Source organism: Eriocheir sinensis, unplaced genomic scaffold, assembly GCF_024679095.1.
Source record: "Eriocheir sinensis breed Jianghai 21 unplaced genomic scaffold, ASM2467909v1 Scaffold24, whole genome shotgun sequence".
Lineage (NCBI taxonomy): Eukaryota > Metazoa > Arthropoda > Malacostraca > Decapoda > Varunidae > Eriocheir > Eriocheir sinensis.
The window spans coordinates 616,657-632,990 of record NW_026111543.1 but is presented as its reverse complement, the minus strand read 5'-3'; the positions used below and the strand labels follow the sequence as shown (position 1 = coordinate 632,990).

The 16,334-nt window shown below is 44.2% G+C and overlaps 1 long non-coding RNA gene across 3 annotated transcripts; it reads right to left on the bottom strand.

The window, feature by feature from the left end:
• Positions 1-15,364: 15,364 nt before the first annotated feature.
• LOC126991096 (uncharacterized) lies at positions 15,365-16,109 on the bottom strand. 3 transcript variants are annotated; one of them, XR_007745161.1, is made up of 2 exons: positions 16,016-16,109; positions 15,365-15,934 (listed from the first exon to the last, which is right to left on the bottom strand). It is a non-coding gene; the product is annotated as an uncharacterized LOC126991096 (long non-coding RNA). The 3 variants fall into 3 exon arrangements; XR_007745162.1 differs by having other exon boundaries at positions 16,043-16,105; XR_007745160.1 differs by having other exon boundaries at positions 15,989-16,096.
• Between the last annotated feature and the right edge of the window lie 225 nt (positions 16,110-16,334).

Sequence of the window (16,334 nt, the reverse complement as noted above, 5' to 3'; positions counted from 1 at the left end):
CCCGTTAGAAAGTCACCGAGGTCAAATAAGAAATGAATATTATATTTCCATTAAAGAAAAAAAATACATTTGGAAATTTTCTTGTATTGTCGTCTAGCTTTTATATTACGCATTTAAAGTCCCTCCCCAAAAAAGAAATGGAATATTTTTTGATTGCATGTATGCTGAATAAACGATAGTTTCTTATTCCCTTCCATTCGGCTACCGCTGCCGCCAGCAGTACGGCCAGTGAAAACGGTCCGTATCGATAGCTCAAAGCAGCCGATATCATTAGCTCGTGCAGCGCAAATGGCTGGCCGATCAAGCCGTACCGCTGGATCCAGCGATATCAGTAGCTAGTGTGACCGCACCTTTAGGAGTCCTAGTGAGCGATGACCTCCGTCCTAGGGCTCAATGCATTCAGGCTAAAAATCGGGCCATCAGAGTACTTGGTTTCATCTCAAGGAGCGTAAGCAATAGGAGCGCTGAAGTCATCCTCAAACTTTGCTTAGCATTAGTTAGACCTCATCTCGATTATGCAGTTCAGTTCTGGTCCCCCACTATAGAATGGATATCAAGATGTTAGAATCTGTACAGAGGAGGATGACAAAGATGATTCAGGGGGTGAGAAACTTGCCTTATGAAGACAGGCTGAAGCATTTAAATCTACACTTTCTAGAAAGGCGAAGGTTGCTAGGAGACTTGATCGAAGTCTACAAATGGATGAAGGGCTTTAATAGAGGGGATGTCAATAAGATTTTGATAGTAAAAGAGCCAGGTAGGACGCGTAGCAATGGTTTTAAGTTAGACAAATTCAGATTCAACAAAGACATAGGCAGAATTGGTTCACCAGGAGAGTGGTGGACGAATGGAACAGGCTTGGGAGCCATGTTGTGGGTGCCAATACCGTAGATACATTCAAGAAGAGGTTGGATACATTCAGGGATGGTGAGGTAAGGTGGGGTTGAGTGTACAGGAGCTGCCTTGTAGAGGCCAACCGTCCTCTTGTAGACTCCTTACGTTCTTATGTTCTTATGTTCTAATGTTCCATTGCCCGTAAAATTCGTCAAGTTCATCTGTCTTTCAACATAAAAAGGTCGAAGATACATAAGTGTGTACTATGTGGACGTATTTTTTTATTATTCTTTCATTTGATTTTGTTCGACTTTGATTAAATCCTGTCAGTGAAGAAATAGAACGGCCAGACTGATGTGTTGACATCATCACTTGATGTGAGAGAGAGAGAGTTTTGTGGAGCGATTTTCAGGTGGATGTAAACAATTTTGTTAGCAAAATTTTGACATGTTGCTTTATTGATGAAGGAGTTATTGTCAAGTCGGAGAACAGATTTGGCACGATTCTTGGCATAAATGTGAAGACCATTATTAGCAAAAGTTCTAGGGCTCCGGCACCTTCTGTGAGCTGCCTCAATCGTTGATAGCACGCGAACAAGCGTGACTAAACCAGGGAATTTTTACATGATAAATGAATAACGCGGAATGTGTGGCTCCATCCCGATCTCACCTCCGTCACGCTCTGGGCACGCGTCTCAGACCTGGAAGCTATAATCATTCCGCAGAGAAAGAGAAAATAAAACTCAGCTCATCACACTGAGCTGAAGCATAATGGCAAGAGCATTCTAATACCTTTCATTTAAATATAGTTTTAAAACAGGTGGTCGTTCAGACAACTCCTTACATAACGTTTCTTGTTCTGAGGTGCAACACGACCCCACTATCCCTGCCTAAGGTTTTTTGTAAGAAAATATTTTCTATTTTTTCATTTGAAATATAAGATAAGAAATGTAAGCACACACATGCGTCCAAACACTCCCCACAGATGCGACACTCTTGAACAATTTGTTCCGTAGAAGTGGCACCGTTCCATGGGATGCGTTCCTCTGCATGGTGATTTTAGTCAGCTGGCGAGCCGTTCCTCTCAGTGTGTTTGTGGTGCTTCTTGGCACTCCTCAGTCTCTGTTATCACCAGTCAGCGACAGTTACTGTTCAGCAGGTGTTGAGAAATGCACCCGGAATGTACGTCACCTGTACGTCGCTGAACATTTGAGTTTGATCACGACGCTGTGTACTCGCCCGGTGCTCACAGAAACTCGCCACCACTCGGCTTTGCGCCTCTCTTGGCACGACCTCTGCTGCGGGAGTTGGTGCCCCGATGTGTCTGTCCCTCGTAGAAATGCCTTGTTTCGTATCTTGGCGGGACGTGGCTGCTGGCGTTGTGCTGGCGGTGCTGTGAGTGGCGGCTGTTGGTGTAGTTGTGTGCAGCATACCAGCCACTGTTTTGCTGGAAGGAGTCGTTCCTCCGCTGTGTCGGCCTCTCGAGGTGCCGAGGTGCGCCACGCAGCGAGTTAGAGGCGGATCTAACGGGCTGCTGGTGAGGCCTCGAGGTAAAGTTGGGAGGCTGGTGACTTGGAGCGGCGCGGCGTATCTGAAGGTGTCGTGGCCACGGTACACCTCACGTTCCTTAACGGGGGCGCGGAGGTTACCAAGGTTGAAGCACACATGTCCTGGACAGGTGGACCGTGGCATCTTTTCTTTCTTCAGGATACCTTTAGGAGACTTCCCTTCAGTAGTGGTATTCATTTGTGCACAGCGAGCTGCTCCAACTGTTTGCTGGTGTCGTGTGTTGTGTTTCTTTACCGCGTCCTTTGCTGACCCTTTCTGTGGCTTCACTGTTCTCTCCTTTCGCCTTTCCAGCTCAGGACGAATGCTGGAGAGAGGGAAGCCATACCTGAAAGTCGTAGCCACAGTACAGTTCACGATCCTTGACGAAAGTGTTCAGGTTCTGGAAGTTAAAGCGCACACATTTATGAGCGGTGCTGGCCGTCTTTCCTTTCTTGAGGATCCCTGTGAGGTGTTGTGGCTCATTGATTTTGTTGGCTGAATCTGTTGCTTCCTCTGTTACTGTTTTCTGAGCCTCTGGCAGTTTGTTTACTGCTTCCTTTGGTGGCTCTTCCTGTGGCTCCACTGCTCTCTCCTTTAGGCTTTTCAGCTCAGGACGAATGCTGGAGAGAGGGAAGCCATACTTGCAGTAGTCGTAGGCACAGTACAGCTCACGAATTTTGACGAAAGTGTTCAGGTTTTGGAAGTTGAACCTGATAGTTTTCTTGACCGGAGTTTGAGATGCATCCCGCTGTTTAAAGCTGCTGATAAGGGGCATCTTTTCCGGTGGGCCGGTAACGGCCTTGCTCCTGCTGGAAGGAGCGTCCCCAGCCATGCCTTGGTGCCCGGAGGGGAGCTCATCGTATACCTCCTTTATTTTCTCTCTCTTGACCATGTGCAGAGTAATTACGAGAGTTTGAACCCTCTTGCCATGGCTCTCCAATTGCGTGCAGTCTTTTTGTGCGACTGTTGTATCATCCACTGGCTTGTGGACCTTCTCTCTCTTCACCAAGTGGATTATGATGATGAGAGTCTGACGCCTCCTGCCAGTGGCCTCCTTTTCGCCCTTCCCCACCACCCCATCAGCATCCAGCAGGGTGTCATATGGTTTCATCTGCTCCTCATTATCGATGTGCTTTCATCTGCTCATCAATATCGAGGTGCTATCATCTGCTCCTCAATATCGATATGCTTTCATCTGCTCCTCATTATCGATATGCTTTCATCTGCTCCTTAATATCGAGGTGCTTTCATCTGCTCCTCAATATCGAGGTGCTTTCACCTGCTCCTCAATATCAAGGTGCTTTCACCTGTTCCTCAATATCAAGGTGCTTTCACCTGCTCCTCAGTATCAAGGTGCTTTCAACTGCTCCTCAATATCAAGGTACTTTCACCTGCTCCTCAATATCAAGGTGCTTTCACCTGCTCCTCTATATCGAGGTGCTTTCACCTGCTCCTCAATATCAAGGTGCTTTCACATGCTCCTCAATATCAAGGTGCTTTCACCTGCTCCTCAATATCAAGGTGCTTTCACCTGCTCCTCAATATCAAGGTGCTTTCACCTGCTCCTCAATATCGATGTGCTTTCACCTGCTCCTCAATATCGAGGTGCTTTCATCTGTTCCTCAACATCGAGGTGATTTCATCTGCTCCTCAATATCGAGGTGCTTTTATCTGCTCCTCAATATCAATGTGCTTTCAACTGCTCCTCAATATCGAGGTGATTTCATCTGCTCCTCAATATCGATGTGCTTTCATCTGCTCCTCAATATCGATGTGTTTTCATCTGCTCCTCAATATCGAGGTGCTTTCATCTGCTCCTCAATATCAAGGTGCTTTCATCTGCTCCTCAGTATGGAGGAGCCATCACCTGCTCCTCAATATCGAGGTGCTTTCATCTGCTCGTCAATATCGAGGTTCTATCATCTGCTCCTCAATATCGAGGTGATTTCATCTGCTCCTCAATATCGATGTGGTTTCAACTGCTCCCCAATATCGATGTGCTTTCACCTGCTCTTCAATATCGAGGTGCTTTCATCTGCTCCTCAATATCGATGTGTTTTCATCTGCTCCTCAATATCGATGTGCTTTCATCTGCTTATCAATATCGAGGTGCTATCATCTGCTCCCAAATATCGATGTGCTTTCATCTGCTTATCAATATCGAGGTGCTTTCATCTGCTCCTCAATATCGAGCTGGTGTCATCTGCTCATCAGTATCGAGGTGCTATCATCTGCTCCTCAATATCGATATGCTTTCATCCGCTCCTCAATATCGAGGTGCTTTCATCTGCTCCTCATTATCGATGTGCTTTCATTTGCTCCACAATATCGATATGCTATCATCTGCTGATCAATATCGAGGTGCTATCATCTGCTCCCCAACATCGATGTACTTTCATCTGCTCATGAATATCGATGTGCTTTCATCTGCTCATCAATATCGAGATCCTTTCATCTGCTCATCAATATCGAAGTGCTATCATCTGCTCCTCAATATCGATATGCTTTCATCTGCTCCTCAATATCGAGATGCTTTCATCTGCTCATCAATATCAAGGTGCTATCATCTGCTCCTCAATATCGATATGGTTTCATCTGCTCCTCATTATCGATGTGCTTTCATCTGCTCCTCAATATCGATATGCTTTCATCTGCTCCTCATTATCGATATGCTTTCATCTGCTCCTTAATATCGTGGTGCTTTCATCTGCTCCTCAATATCGAGGTGCTTTCACCTGCTCCTCAATATCAAGGTGCTTTCACCTGCTCCTCAATATCAAGGTGCTTTCACCTGCTCCTCAGTATCAAGGTGCTTTCAACTGCTCCTCAATATCAAGGTGCTTTCACCTGCTCCTCAATATCAAGGTGCTTTCACCTGCTCCTCTATATCGAGGTGCTTTCACCTGCTCCTCAATATCAAGGTGCTTTCACATGCTCCTCAATATCAAGGTGCTTTCACCTGCTCCTCAATATCAAGGTGCTTTCACCTGCTCCTCAATATCAAGGTGCTTTCACCTGCTCCTCTATATCGAGGTGCTTTCATCTGCTCATCAATATCGAGGTGCTTTCATCAACTCCTTAATATCGAGGTGCTTTCATCTGCTCCTCAATATCAAGGTGCTTTCATCTACTCCTTAATATCAAGGTGCTTTCATCTGCTCCTCAATATCGAGGTGCTTTCATCTGCTCATCAATATCGAGATGCTATCATCTGCTCCTCAATATCTATGTGCTTTCATCTGCTCCTCAATATCGAGGTGGTATTATGTGCTCCTCAATATCGAGATGCTTTCATCTCCTTCTCAACACTGAGGTGCTTTCATCTGCTCCTCAGTATCAAGGTGCTTTCATCTCCTCCTCAACATCGAGGTGCTTTCACCTGTTCCTCAATATCGAGGTGCTATCAGTTGCTCGTCAATATCGAGGTGCTTTAATCTGCTCCTCAATATCGATGCGCTTTCACCTGCTCCTAAATATCGAGGTCCTTTCATCTGCTCCTCAATATCAAGGGTCTTTCAACTGCTCCTCAATATCAAGATGCTTTCATCTGCTCCTCAATATCGAGGGACTTTCAACTGCTCCTCAATATCAAGATGCTTTCATCTGCTCCTTAATATCGATGTGCTTTCATCTTCTGATCAATATCGAGGTGCTTTTATCTGCTCTTCAATATCGATGTGCTTTCATCTGCTTATCAATATAGAGGTGCTATCATCTGCTCCTCAATATCGATGTGCTTTCATCTGCTTATCAATATCGAGGTGCTTTCATCTGCTCCTCAATATCGAGGTGCTTTCATCTGCTCATCAGTATCGAGGTGCTATCATCTGCTCCTCAATATCGATATGCTTTCATCCGCTCCTCAATATCGAGGTGCTTTCATCTGCTCCTCATTATCGATGTGCTTTCATATGCTCCACAATATCGATATGCTATCATCTGCTGATCAATATCGAGGTCCTATCATCTGCTCCCCAATATCGATGTACTTTCATCTGCTCATGAATATTGATGTGCTTTCATCTGCACATCAATATCGATATCTTTCATCTGCTCCTCAATATCGATTTGCTTTCACCTGCTCCTCAATATCGAGGTGCTTTCATCTGTTCCTCAACATCGAGGTGCTTCTATCTGCTCCTCAATATCGATATGGTTTCAACTGCTCCTCAATATCGAGGTGCTTTCATCTGCTCCTCAATATCAAGGTGCTTTCATCTGCTCCTCAATATCTATGTGCTTTCATCTGCTCCTCAATATCGAGGTGCTTTCATCTGCTCCTCAATATCGAGGTGCTTTCATCTGCTCCTCAATATCGAGGTGCTTTCATCTGCTCCTCTATATCAGGTGCTTTCATCTGCTCCTCAATATCGGTGCTTTCACCTGCTCCTCAATATCAGGTGCTTTCATCTGCTCCTCAATATGGAGGTGCTTTCATCTGCTCCTCAATATCGAGGTGCTTTCATCTGCTCCTCAATATCAAGGTGCTTTCATCTGCTCCTCAATATCAAGGTGCTTTCATCTGCTCCTCAATATCAAGGTGCTTTCACCTTCTCCTCAATATCAAGATGCTTTCATCTGCTCCTCAATATCGATGTGCTATCATCTGCTGATCAATATCGAAGTGCTATCATCTGCTCCTCAATGTCGATATGCTTTCATCTGCTCTACAATATCGATGTGTTTTCATGTGCTCCCACATATCGAGGTCCTTTCATCTGCTCCTCAATATCTATGTGCTTTTATCTGCTCCTCAGTATCGAGGTTCTTTCTACTGCTCCTCAATATAGATTTGCTTTCATCTGCTCCTCAATATCGAGGTGATTTCATCTGCTCCTCAATATCGATGTGCTTTCACCTGCTCCTCAATATCGAGGTGCTTTCATCTGCTCCTCAATATCGAGGTGCTTTCATCTGCTCCTCAATATCGATGTGCTTTCATCTGCTCCTCAATATCGAGGTGCTATCATCTGCTCCTCAATGTCGAGGAGCTTTCATCTCTTCCTCAATAACGAGGTGCTTTCATTTGCTCCTCAATATCGAGGTGCTTTCATCTGCTCCTCAATATCGAGGTGCTTTCACCTGCTCCTCAATATCGAGGTGCTTTCATCTGCTCCTCAATATCGATGTGCTTTCATCTGCTCCTCAATATCGGGGTCCTTTCATCTGCTCCTCAATATCGGGGTCCTTTCATCTGCTCCTCAATATCGAGGTGCTTTCATCTGCTCCTTAATATCGATGTGCTTTCATCTGGTCCTCAATATCAAGGTGCTTTCATCTGCTCCTCAATATCGAGGTGCTTTCATCTGCTCCTCAATATCGATGTGCTTTCATCTGCTCCTCAATATCGAGGTGCTTTCATCTGCTCCTCAATATCGATGTGCTTTCATCTGCTCCTCAATATCGAGGTGCTTTCATCTGCTCCTCAATATCGATATGCTTTCATCTTCTCAATATCGAGTGCTTTCATCTGATCCTCAATATCGATGTGCTTTCATCTGCTCCTCAATATCGAGGTGCTTTCATCTGCTCCTCAATATCGATGTGCTTTCATCTGCTCCTCAATATCGAGGTGCTTTCATCTGCTCCTCAATATCGAGGTGCTTTCATCTGCTCCTCAATATCGATGTGTTTTCATCTGCTTCTCAATATCGAAGTGCTATCATCTGCTGATCAATATCGAGGTGCTATCATCTGCTCCCCAGTATCGTTGTGCTTTCATCTACTCATCAATATCGAGGTGCTTTCATCTGCTCCTCAATATCGAGGTGCTTTCACCTGCTCCTCTATATCGAGGTGCTTTCATATGCTCCTCAGTATCAAGGTGCTTTCATCTGCTCCTCAATATCAATTTGCTTTTATCTGCTCCTCAATATCGATGTGCTTTCATGTACTCCTCAATATCAAGGTGCTTTCATTTGCTCCTCAATATGAAGGTGCTTTCACTTTCTCCTCAATATGGAGGCGCTATCATCTGCTGCTCAATATTGAGGTGATTTTATCTGTTCCTCAATATCGATGTGGTTTCATCTGCTCCTCAATACCGATGTGCTTTCATCTACTCCTTAATATCAAGGTGCTTTCCTTTGCTCCTCAATATCGAGGTGCTTTCATCTGCTCATCAATATCGATGCTTTCATCTGCTCCTCAATATCGAGTGCTTTCATCTGCTCCTCAATATCGAGTGCTTTCATCTGCTCCTCAATATCGAGGTGCTTTCATCTGCTCCTCAATATCGAGTTGCTTTCATCTGCATCTCCATAACAAGGTGCTTTCATCTGCTCCTCAATATCGATGTGCTATCATCTGCTCCTCAATATCGAGTGCTTTCATCTGCTCCTCAATATCAGGTGCTTTCATCTGCTCCTCAATATCGAGGTGCTTTCATCTGCTCCTCAATATCGAGTGCTTTCATCTGCTCCTCAATATCGAGTGCTTTCATCTGCTCCTCAATATCGAGGTGCTTTCATCTGCTCCTCAATATCGATATGCTTTCATCTGCTCCTCAATATCGAGGTGCTTTCATCTGCTCCTCAATATCGAGGTGCTTTCATCTGCTCCTCAATATCGAGGTGCTTTCATCTGCTCCTCAATATCAAGGTGCTTTCATCTGCTCCTCAATATCGAGGTGCTTTCATCTGCTCCTCAATATCAAGGTGCTTTCATCTGCTCCTCAATATCGAGTGCTTTCATCTGCTCCTCAATATCGAGGTGCTTTCATCTGCTCCTCAATATCAAGGTGCTTTCATCTGCTCCTCAATATCCAGGTGCTTTCATCTGCTCCTCAATATCGAGGTGCTTTCATCTGCTCCTCAATATCAAGGTGCTTTCATCTGCTCCTCAATATCGAGGTGCTTTCATCTGCTCATCAATATCGAAGTGCTATCATCTGCTCCTCAATATCGAGGTGCTTTCATCTGCTCCTCAATATCGAGGTGCTTACATCTGCTCCTCAATATCGAGGTGCTTTCATCTGCTCCTCAATATCGAGGTGCTTTCATCTGCTCCTGAATATCGAAGTGCTTTCATCTGCTCCTCAATATCAAGGTGCTTTCAACTGCTCCTCAATATCGAGGTTCTTTCATCTGCTCCTCAATATCGAGTGCTTTCATCTGCTCCTCAATATCGAGGTGCTTTCATCTGCTCCTCAATATCGAGGTGCTTTCATCTGCTCCTCAATATCGAGGTGCTTTCATCTGCTGCTCAATATTCAGGTGCTTTCATCTGCTCCTCAATATCGAGGTGCTTTCATCTGCTCCTCAATATCGAGGTGCTTTCATCTGCTCCTCAATATCGAGGTGCTTTCATCTGCTCCTCAATATCAAGGTGCTTTCATCTGCTCCTCAATATCGAGGTGCTTTCATCTGCTCCTCAATATCGAGGTGCTTTCATCTGCTCCTCAATATCAAGGTGCTTTCATCTGCTCCTCAATATCAGGTGCTTTCATCTGCTCCTCAATATCGAGGTGCTTTCATCTGCTCCTCAATATCGAGGTGCTTTCATCTGCTCCTCAATATACAGGTGCTTTCATCTGCTCCTCAATATCGAGGTGCTTTCATCTGCTCCTCAATATCGAGGTGCTTTCATCTGCTCCTCAATATCAAGGTGCTTTCATCTGCTCCTCAATATCAAGGTGCTTTCATCTGCTCCTCAATATCGAGGTGCTTTCATCTGCTCCTCAATATCGAGGTGCTTTCATCTGATCCTCAATATCGAGGTGCTTTCATCTGCTCCTCAATATCAAGGTGCTTTCATCGGCTCCTCAATATCAAGGTGCTTACTTCTGCTACTCAATATCAAGGTGCTTTCATCTGCTCCTCAATATCGAGGTGCTTTCATCTGCTCCTCAATATCGATGTGCTTTCATCTGCTCCTCAATATCGAGGTGCTTTCATCTGCTCCTCAATATCGAGGTGCTTTCATCTGCTCCTCAATATCGAGGTGCTTTCATCTGCTCCTCAATATCTAGGTGCTTTAATCTGGTCCTGAATATCAAGGTGCTTTCATCTGCTCCTCAATATCAAGGTGCTTTCATCTGCTCCTCAATATCGAGGTGCTTTCATCTGCTCCTCAATATCGAGGTGCTTTCATCTGCTCCTCAATATCGATGTGCTTTCATCTGCTCCTCAATATCAGGTGCTTTCATCTGCTCCTCAATATCAGGTGCTTTCATCTGCTCCTCAATATCGAGTGCTTTCATCTGCTCCTCAATATCAGTGCTATCATCTGCTGCTCAACATCAAGTTTCTTTCCTCTGCTCCTCAACATCGAGGTGCTTTCATCTGCTCCTCAATATCGATGTGCTTTCATCTGCTCTTTAATATCGAGGTGCTTTCATCTGCTCCTCAATATCAAGGTGCTTTCATCTGCTCCTCAATATCAAGGTGCTTTCATCTGCTCCTCAATATCAAGGTGCTTTCATCTGCTCCTCAATATCAGGGTGCTTTCATCTGCTCCTCAATATCGAGGTGCTTTCATCTGCTCCTCAATATCAAGGTGCTTTCATCTGCTCCTCAATATCGAGTGCTTTCATCTGCTCCTCAATATCGAGTGCTTTCATCTACTCCTCAATATCGAGGTGCTTTCATCTGCTCCTCAATATCGATGTGCTTTCATCTGCTCCTCAATATCGAGGTGCTTTCATCTGCTCCTCAATATCGAGGTGCTTTCATCTGCTCCTCAATATCGAGGTGCTTTCATCTGCTCCTCAATATCGATGTGCTTTCATCTGCTCCTCAATATCCAGGTGCTTTCATCTGCTCCTCAATATCGAGGTGCTTTCATCTGCTCCTCAATATCGAGGTGCTTTCATCTGCTCCTCAATATCGAGGTGCTGTCATCTGCTCCTCAATATCAAGGTGCTTTCATCTGCTCCTCACTCTCGAGGTGCTTTCATCTGCTCCTCAATCTCGAGGTGATTTCATCTGCTCCTCAATATCGAGGTGCTTTCATCTGCTCCTCAATATCGAGGTGCTTTCATCTGCTCCTCAATATCGAGGTGCTTTCATCTGCTCCTCAATATCAAGGTGCTTTCATCTGCTCCTCAATATCGAGGTGCTTTCATCTGCTCCTCAATATCAAGGTGCTTTCATCTGCTCCTAAATATCGAGGTGCTTTCATCTGATCCTCAATATCCAGGTGCTTTCACCTGCTCCTCAATATCAGGTGCTTTCATCTGCTCCTCAATATCGAGGTGCTTTCATCTGCTCCTCAATATCGAGGTGCTTTCATCTGCTCCTCAATATCGAGGTGCTTTCATCTGCTCCTCAATATCGAGGTGCTTTCATCTGCTCCTCAATATCGAGGTGCTTTCATCTGCTCCTCAATTTCTAGGTGCTTTCACCTGCTCCTCAATATCGAGGTGCTTTCATCTGCTCCTCAATATCAGGTGCTTTCATCTGCTCCTCAATATCGAGGTGCTTTCATCTGCTCCTCAATATCGAGGTGCTTTCATCTGCTCCTCAATATCGAGGTGCTTTCATCTGCTCCTCAATATCGGTGCTTTCATCTGCTCCTCAATATCAGTGCTTTCATCTGCTCCTCAATATCGGTGCTTTCATCTGCTCCTCTATAGCAAGGTGGTTTCATCTGCTCCTAGATATCGAGGTGCTTTCATCTGCTCCTCAATATCGAGGTGCTTTCATCTGCTCCTCAATATCGAGGTGCTTTCATCTGCTCCTCAATATCGAGGTGATTTCATCTGCTCCTCAATATCGAGTGCTTTCATCTGCTCCTCAATATCGAGGTGCTTTCATCTGCTCCTCAATATCAGTGCTTTCATCTGCTCCTCAATATCGAGGTGCTTTCATCTGCTCCTCAATATCGAGGTGCTTTAATCTGCTCCTCAATATCGAGTTGCTTTCATCTGCTCCTCTATATCGAGGTGCTTTCATCTGCTCCTCAATATCGAGGTGCTTTCATCTGCTCCTCAATATCGAGGTGCTTTCATCTGCTCCTCAATATCGAGGTGCTTTCATCTGCTCCTCAATATCGAGTTCTCTCATCTGCTCCTCAATATCGAGTGCTTTCATCTGCTCCTCAATATCGAGGTGCTTTCATCTGCTCCTCCATATCGAGGTGCTTTCACCTGCTCCTCAATATCAAGGTGCTTTCATCTGCTCCTCAATATCGAGGTGCTTTCATCTGCTCCTCAATATCGAGGTGCTTTCATCTGCTCCTCAATATCGAGTGCTTTCATCTGCTCCTCAATATCAGTGCTTTCATCTGCTGCTCAATATCAGTGCTTTCATCTGCTCCTCAATATCGAGGTGCTTTCATCTGCTCCTCAATATCGAGGTGCTTTCATCTGCTCCTCAATATCAGTGCTTTCATCTGCTTCTCAATATCGAGGTGCTTTCATCTGCTCCTCAATATCGAGGTGCTTTCATCTGCTCCTCAATATCGAGGTGCTTTCATCTGCTCCTCAATATCGAGGTGCTTTCATCTGCTCCTCAATATCAGTGCTTTCATCTGTTCCTCAATATCGAGGTGCTTTCATCTGCTCCTCAATATCGATGTGCTTTCATCTGCTCCTCAATATCGAGGTGCTTTCATCTGCTCCTCAATATCGAGGTGCTTTCATCTGCTCCTAAATATCGAGGTGCTTTCATCTATGGCTCAATATCGAGGTGCTTTCATCTGCTCCTCAATATCGATGTGCTTTCATCTGCTCCTCAATATTGATGTGCTTTCACCTGCTCCTCTATATCGAGGTGCTTTCATCTGCTCCTCAATATCGATGTGCTTTCATCTGCTCCTCAATATCGATGTGCTTTCATCTGCTCCTCAATATCGAGGTGCTTTCATCTGCTCCTCAATATCGAGGTGCTTTCATCTGCTCCTCAATATCGAGGTGCTTTCATCTGCTCATCAATATCGAGGTGCTTTCATCTGCTCCTCAATATCGAGGTGCTTTCATCTGCTCATCAATATCGAGGTGCTTTCATCTGCTCCTCAATATCGAGGTGCTTTCATCTGCTCCTCAATATCGAGGTGCTTTCATCTGCTCCTCAATACCAAGGTGCTTTCATCTGCTCCTCAATATCAAGGTGCTTTCATCTGCTCCTCAATATTGTTGTGCTTTCATCTGCTCATCAATATCGAGATGCTTTCATCTGCTCCTCAATATTAAGGTGCTTTCATCTGCTCCTCAATATCAAGGTGCTTTCATCTGCTCCTCAATATTAAGGTGCTTTCATCTGCTCCTCAATATGAAGGTGCTTTCATCTGCTCCTCAATATCGAGGTGCTTTCATCTGCTCCTCAATATCGAGGTACTTTCATCTGCTCTTAAATATCGAGGTGCTTTCATCTGCTCCTCAATATCGAGGTACTTTCATCTGCTCTTAAATATCGAGGTGCTTTCATCTGCTCCTCAATATCGAGGTACTTTCATCTGCTCTTAAATATCGAGGTGCTATCATCTGCTCCTCAATATCGATGTTCTTTCATCTGCTCCTCAATTTCGAGGTGGTATCATGTGCTCCTCAATATCGAGAGGCTTTCATCTGTTCCTCAATATCGAGTTGCTTTCATCTGCTCCTCTATATCGAGGTGGTATCATGTGCTCCTCAATATCAAGGTGCTTTCATCTCCTCCTCAATATCGAGTTGCTTTCATCTGCTCCTCAATATCGAGGTGGTATCATGTGCTCCTCAATATCGAGAGGCTTTCATCTGTTCCTCAATATCGAGTTGCTTTCATCTGCTCCTCAATATCGAGGTGGTATCATGTGCTCCTCAATATCGAGTTGCTTTCATCTGCTCCTCAATATCGAGGTGGTATCATGTGCTCCTCTATATCGAGAGGCTTTCATCTGTTCCTCAATATCGAGTTGCTTTCATCTCCTCCTCAATATCGAGTTGCTTTCATCTGCTCCTCAATATCGAGGTTCTATCATGTGCTCGTCAATATCGAGGTGCTTTCATCTGCTCCTCAATATCGAGTTTCTATCATGTGCTCCTCAATATCGAGGTGCTTTCATCTGCTCCTCAATATCGAGGTGCTTGCATCTGCTCCTCAATATCGATGTGCTTTCATCTGCTCCTCAATATCGATGTGCTTTAATCTGCTCCTCAATATCGAGGTGCTTTCACCTGCTTTCCAGTATCGATATGCTTTCACCTGCTCCTTAATATCGAGGTGCTTTCATCTGCTCATCAATTTCGAGGTGCTATCATCTGCTCCCCAATATCGATTTGCTTCCATCTGCTCATCAATATCTAGGTTATATTATCTGCTTCTCAATATCGAGGTGCTTTCATCTGCTAATCAATATGGAGCTGTTTACATCTGCTCCTCAATACCAAGGTGCTTTCATCTGCTCCTCAATATGAAGGTGCTTTCATCTGCTCCTCAATATTGTTGTGCTTTCATCTGCTCATCAATATCGAGATGCTTTCATCTGCTCCTCAATATTAAGGTGCTTTCATCTGCTCCTCAATATCAAGGTGCTTTTATCTGCTCCTCAATATTAAGGTGCTTTCATCTGCTCCTCAATATGAAGGTGCTTTCATCTGCTCCTCAATATCGATGTGCTTTCATCTGCTCCTCAATATCGAGGTACTTTCATCTGCTCTTAAATATCGAGGTGCTTTCATCTGCTCCTCAATATCGAGGTACTTTAATCTGCTCTTAAATATCGAGATGCTATCATCTGCTCCTCAATATCGATGTTCTTTCATCTGCTCCTCAATATCGAGGTGGTATCATGTGCTCCTCAATATCGAGGTGCTTTCATCTGCTCCTCAATATCGATGTGCTTTCATCTGCTCCTCAATATGGAGGTGCTTGCATCTGCTCCTCAATATCGATGTGCTTTCATCTGCTCCTCAATATCGATGTGCTTTCATCTGCTCCTCAATATCGAGGTGCTTTCATCTGCTCCTCAATATCGATGTGCTTTCATCTGCTCCTCAATATCGATGTGCTTTCATCTGCTCCTCAATATCGATATTCTCGATGATTTAATTTCCTTTCTCTATCCTCTATCTTGACTGTGTGGGTTAGCCTCCTTCTCCCCAGAGGAGATTCACCCGTCACCCACCCTGCGGCCCCAGGGGCCGAAAGGTGGATGACTTTTCTGTTTTCCTTTTCTTGATGTTTCTATCATCCTTTCTGGTGTTCCTGGGTCTGAACGAGCCGCTTTCCTCCCAGAAGAGACTCGCCCATAATTTTGTGATGTTGGTTTGGGCCGAAAGGTGGATGATTCTTTTCATTTCCATTTTCATTTTTCTAGTGTTACTTCTCTGCATTTTCCTTCCGGTGTTACTTCACATTTCTTCTTCTTGTGTTATTTATCTTCAAATTCCTTCTTCTTGTGTTACTCTTTTCAAATTCCTTCTTCTGTGTAACTCTTTTCAATACCTTCTTCTGTGTAACTCTTTTCAATACCTTCTTCTGTGTTACTCTTTTCAATACCTTCTTCTGTGTTACTCTTTTCAATACCTTCTTCTGTGTAACTCTTTTCAATACCTTCTTCTGTGTAACTCTTTTCAATACCTTCTTCTGTGTTACTCTTTTCAATACCTTCTTCTGTGTTACTCTTTTCAATACCTTCTTCTGTGTAACTCTTTTCAATACCTTCTTCTGTGTTACTCTTTTCAATACCTTCTTCTGTGTTACTCTTTTCAATACCTTCTTCTGTGTTACTCTTTTCAATACCTTCTTCTGTGTTACTCTTTTCAAATTCCTTCTTCTTGTGTTACTCTTTTCAAATTCCTTTTTCTTGTGTTACTCTTTTCAATACCTTCTTCTAGTGTTACTTCTCTTCATTTTCCTTCTTCTGGTGTTCCCTTCTTCCCCTTCCTTCTCTCGGTGTTTCCATGTCGTCTTTTCCTGGTTTTGTATGTTGGAACGCGTTAGTCTCCTCCTCCCCAGAGAAGACCCGCCATACCAACATACAAGATGCTTTAAACAAAGCAAAACAAGACTATTTTTTTTGGATTTTTTGTTT